General features: G+C 29.7%; 1 long non-coding RNA gene across 1 annotated transcript in view; it reads left to right on the forward strand.

The window, feature by feature from the left end:
* Window positions 1–6: 6 nt before the first annotated feature.
* LOC106476924 overlaps window positions 7–6,133 on the forward strand; it is an 11,157-nt gene continuing 5,030 nt past the window's right edge. The window contains exon 1 of the long non-coding RNA XR_002609305.1: window positions 7–4,346. This is a non-coding gene — a long non-coding RNA (uncharacterized LOC106476924). The remainder of the gene's footprint in view (window positions 4,347–6,133) is intronic.

Below are 6,133 nucleotides of genomic sequence, written 5' to 3' on the forward strand. Positions count from 1 at the left end.
AAAAAGTATGAATAAATCCTCAAATATTAAGATTTGTTCTGTTTAAAACATTCAGAGCTTTATTTAAATTATTAGATGTACGTATCTCGATTATACAGGTCAAGGTTGCTATTACAAGACTACATATAGGAGTTTTATTCAACGTTGAGCGTTTACACCATTTATTCTGTGTGTGTTAATTTCCACTGGTTCTGCCAAGTTAGTCTTCTCGTGTGTTACGCTTTATGGTACGAAGCTGAATAGGGACTGTGCAAGAAAAGCATTCGTCGCGAACCATTTATTGTAATCTACTGGTGCTATTTGGAGTTTGTGCTTGAACACCTGGCGCGTATTTTCTGACGTCTTTATGTGGATTAGGAAACTAAAGAAAATGTAAACTACACTTCACAATGAACTTTCAGACCGTTGTCTGTTGTCTCTACAGACTGTAATATGTATGTAGCGTATCAAACAAACCAATTGTAACTGAATGAAAAATGTTTTAATTTGTGTAAAATACGAAGGTAATGGTATTTTTAATGTTTGTAATATGTACGGACAAATCAGCGTGTTTCGTTGATAAAGAAGTAATTAAAGATTTTTTTTTGAACATTTATGAATTGTATTTTTTATTTGATATTAAATACTTTAAGGGTTTTTATATTTAACTTTACATTATCTAGTACGTGATGTGTTGGTAAAATTAGATAAGTCGCAATAATTTAAAGGTATATCAAATTTAACTTGTATATTCATAAACCTGAATATTGGTTTTGTCATACAGCTTCGTTAAAGGTTTTGTACCTTATGTCTTCGATTTTGATAAAACTAAACTTAGTTGATTAGACTAAATCCTTTTCAAGACTTGTTGCATTAAACTATCATTTCATCAAAACAAAAACTTAATTTTCGTAATATAAAACTGTTACAAATATTGGGGGGGGGGGGAACTGACTGGAGATGAAACCAACCAACGAGAAGATCGCAAACAAGGTTTGATATTTGTCTTTTTCTTTATCTGTGTACATAACCAAATAGACTTGATGGTACTTATTTATTGTTTTTCTTGTAAAGTATGTGTAATTGGTGTTTCGTCAAAAATTGCCTATTTTCGGTTCAATGAAATATAAAAACTTCGTAATAAGTGAAAGTGGATGATAAAAATGACTAAGCAGTAAAACTAAGTACGTGACGTATTTATCCATAATTGTAAAATGTACTTTTCTATTGATATTTAATACACGTGCATCGTATTCGTTCTATAAATCAATTTGTATCTTCATGTAGGTTTTTCTTAGATATTTGTTAATGTTTAAGGTGGAAGAATCACATTGATTTGTGTTGTAAATGAACGGGTGGACAGAGAATGGGCAGTTTCCATTATTTTTTCTTTCCTTTTTGTCATACAAAGGGTGAAAATAAACTATTCGATTAAACATTTTGAGGAATAACTTGGTATAGTTAATAAACATGAATGCTTTTTTTCATAGAATTTCTTTAGGAACGAACTTAACAGAACAAAGTAGTATTCGAAATTGCTTTGATGGTTTCTTAGTATTTTGTCAACATTTGTTTATGGCTATACAGTTAATAAAATAATTTTTCACAGATGTTAGTCTTAACGAATCTATTCAGCAAAGATAATGTCTCGAGAATTTATTTCGATTGTGTTCGTACCTTCGCAACGCTATTGTCCTAAGCGTGTGAACCTATTCACGGAAATGTGTTTTTTTTGTACATGTAACATGAAGGTGGAGAAACATATTAGTAACGTGACCAGAAGTCGTGTTTTCGTCGTACTACCGTACTAGTACTATGACTGCACATAAGATTGGTCTTGTCCTCTTATAAATACCTGTATTTTCATATATTGACGTTCAGATACATACATACATATATATATTGAGGATGTAATGATATGAAATTGACTCAAACAGGCGTTAGCTATTAATTATTACCGTTGAAAATTAGATGGTATATATTCTTCATGAATGCCATTCTTTTCTATTACACGTTTTCAAAACGCACTCCCGATTTGTTAAAGGATATGATATTTTTCATTAAATAGCATAATAAATAAAATTTGAAATGCAACCAATTTTTATTTACGAGTTAGGTGTACTTCTTTGGACTCCAGAAAATTTTGTCAATAAGTATTGGAGGATGTAATACTAGATCTTTTTCGGTATACTATAGTAATAAGTGTTCGAAATAGTATTGAATAAGTTAGAATAGTATGAATAACTTAATAAACAATAGTTTTATATGTTAAAGTTCGATGTATAATATAGTAATATTTGATTATAGCCGAGTGTGTAAAGATTTCGGAAACAAATCGTACGCAAAATTGTTGTCTTAAGAATTATCTAGCTGAGAAATTCTCTAAAGGTTAATTTAGTAGCAGTAGGCAGATTACTAAATATATCGTGATGGAGTTACGTGGTTATCTGGTATATTTCCGAGGTTAATCAGTTTAGTAATAAATTATGATTAAAGGTATTTGCCGAAGTCGGTTAAGAGATTTGCCTATTCTGTAAATTAAGCTTCCAAGTATTATTATACTAAAGTGCTGTTTTTAATAAAGAGTTAAACATTCAAATAGAACGTTAAATGTAAGTAATGTGAATTTTTGAAATTACCATTACCTTTTCATTCAACGAAAACGTAGCTTTGTTTAAGTATAAAACAAATAAGTATTTATTATTTTATATGATTTGCGGAGTAACAAACTTGCCATCAAAAGTTTAGTACGATGTTTGTAAAAAACAAGTAAAATATTAAACGAGCTTTTTCTTTTGAGTTCACTACAAGTCGCATAATCATCTAGGATCAAAATAAAATCCCAAGAATGTTAAAATTATGTTCGAACAGAAAAGTGTTTACATCAGAAACGTACTTGTATATGCATTAAACAGTAACAACATTCCCTAGATGCAATAGAAAATATTCACTTTTTATAAAGTTTCAGAAAGAACAAATAGTTTAGCGTAATTCTTCCTTTCACTGTTCATTTTTGTGATAAATTGATAATTTGGAATAGGTAAGTTACAATTGCCATTCTCGAAAATTTAGGCAATAATGTTAATAACATATTTAGAATCTTTGTATCCTTTGATTAGATATTTCGTATAATATTCTTTACATAGTAATTTAGCGTAAATATAAAACTCAGTTAAGTATTAAGAATAATGTATGTAGATATGTTTAATGTTAGAAAACTACATACAACTATGTTCGATTTTATAGATATGTAAAAGTTGTGCTACAAGAGATCAAAATAATGTAAGTTAAAATGATACTCAAACACAGAGGCGTATATGCAATTTGAAGTATGCTAAACAGCAAATGAACAAATGATACGTTTAATAATATGGAAATATTTATACTGGAGTAACTTCCTAAGGCATATTCACATGTAGGAAATAGAACATGCAACGTTATTTTACTGTTCAAGGAATAAGTTTATTATTCATAATTTATTATAAGAATTTTGCATTTGCTTTAAGTAGGAAGATATATTTTTCATTCAAACCAATTTAAGAAATTACATTTTGGTGTATAACGTGAAAGTTTCACAGTTTTTGATTTTCTAGATGTGTAGTAGTTGTCCTATAATGTTTGAAAATTATGACCGTAAATAAATGGAGATTAGAATATAACAAACGCTTGTATGTTGCTATAAAAGGTAATACAATACTTTGTGACATTCGTGTGAAAGTGTTAATCATAGAATAACATTAGGGAGAGAAACACACATAATTAGATTTGCTATTACAGTGACAGAAGCTTAAATAGAAAGTTCTGGTAATACTTCAAAACATGAGGCATGAAATGGCCATTGGCGAAACGTATAGGTTATTAGTAGCTTATCCACGGTTTTCAACGAGACTGATAGATATTTGGTATATTGAATAACATTCGTCACATAGTCATGTAGGGTGAAACGGAAACTCTATAGGTTTATGTTGAAACAAAAGAGTATATAGAAAATTTGAAGTGTGCTAAATAGCAACAGAACAAATGATACTTCTAATAATATGGAAATATTTATAGTAGAGTGACTTCCTAAGGCATATTCACATGTAGGAAATATATCATGCAACGGTAATTTACTGTTCAAGGAATAAGTTGATTATTTATAATTTATTGTAAGTATTTTGCATTTGCTTTGAAGTAGGAAGATATATTTTTCATTCACACCAACTTAGGCAAAGATATTTTGGTGTATAACGTGATAGCGTCAGTGTCTGATTTTCTAGATGTGTAGTAGTTGTCCTAAATGTTTGAAAACCATGATCGTAAATAAATAGAGATCTTAAAACATAACTGATTAGAATATAACAAACGCTTGTATGTTGCTATAAAAGGTACTACAATACTTTGTGAGATTCATGTGAAAGTGTTAATCATGGAATAACATGGAGAGAAACACACATGATTACATTTGCTATTACAATGACAGAAGCTTAAATACACAGTTCTGTTAATATTTCAAAACAAGAGGCATGAAATGGCCGTTGGCAAAACGTATATGTTCTTAGTAGTTTATCCACGGTTTTCGATGAGACTAATAGATATTTGGTATATTGAATAACATTCGTCACATAGTCATGTAGGGTGAAACTGAAACTATAGGTTTATGTTGAAACAACAAAAGAGTCTTCAAATTCTCTATACTTGCTATTTAGCACAGAAAACGAAAGATTTGTATTTTGATACTAGAGTACCTTAACTAGGTACGTTTACTTAGGGAAAAACATAGTCTATTGGAAATCTACTGTTGAAGTATGAAAAAGTATGTTGGTTATTTATAATTAGTTGTAACGAATTTTGCTCTTGATTTGAAGTAGTAAACCATGTTTGTCATTCGCAGTAATTTAGGCAATGATATTTTGGTCTACATGGTATGTAACGTAAAGGTTTGACAATGTTTTATTTTCCAAATGTGTACTAGCTGTAATATAGTAATGCATAACCATGAACGTAAATAAGTGATAAGTTCTTTATTTAGGAAAGTAGGGTTGAAATAATAGCTTTTTTGGTTTCAAATATTACAGTAAAGCTGTTTCTGACGGCATGAAATGAATGTATAACACGATGGTGAGGCACAAACATAATTAGATTTGTAATTACAGTGACGAAGGTTTAAATAAAAATATCTCTCAATGTTTCAGGACAAATAATAAAACCGCAGGAAAAACATTTAGTATCTTCGTAGCATTAATAGTTTATAGAAATTTACAAAGAACTTATAAACGACCAGCATTGAGATCGCAATAGATATGTGGTATAAGAGTTGAAAACGAGAAAAGCGTTTGTTTTATTTCAAATCAGTCATCACTCATTTACTTGCATGTTGGTAGAACAAGCACAATACTTTGAATATGATCAATACATGCGAGTGTGTTAACTTTTACCCTCCAATTTAATGCCGAAAAATGATTAGTAGAAAGTTTCATTACTTGTACATGCATTAATTATTTTGAATTAAGGTGGTGTTAGTACAGAGGTTTCTTTGATCGAAAGATATTACATAGAAAAGTTTGCTCACTTGAATGAAAGTGGACATTGAAACGGAAACTAATGTTTATTTCCACAAAATCATGCACTGAAATAAGTGACGGAGACCCGTAAACAAATAATTCATGTAAATAAAACAAACGTTTATATATTGGAATAACATATAACACTTTGTGAGATATACGTGCAAGTATCAAATTTTACTATAATGATGGAACATGGTCAATAGAACGTTTCAGCATTTGTAAAAGCATTATTTATTTTGAGTTAATGTGATATTCGATTATAGCTTACTCTGATGGAGTTAGTATTGTTTAGAATAGTTGATTGAAAATGAACACTAATGTATAGTTGTGAAGAGCTAGAGTGTCTTCGTGAAAAATAGTAGAAAATGTATTTGGTATATTGAATAACGTTCGTCACATAGTCATGTAGGGTGAAACTGAAATTCTATAAGGTTTATGTTGAAACAAAGAGTGTATAGAGAATTTGAAGTGTGCTAAATAGCAACAGAACAAATGATACTTCTAATAATATGGAAATATTTATAGTAGAGTGACTTCCTAAGGCATATTCACATGTAAGAAATATATCATGCAACGGTAATTTACTGTTCAAGGAATAAGTTGATTAT

Source organism: Limulus polyphemus, unplaced genomic scaffold (assembly GCF_000517525.1).
Source record: "Limulus polyphemus unplaced genomic scaffold, Limulus_polyphemus-2.1.2 Scaffold12124, whole genome shotgun sequence".
NCBI lineage: Eukaryota > Metazoa > Arthropoda > Merostomata > Xiphosura > Limulidae > Limulus > Limulus polyphemus.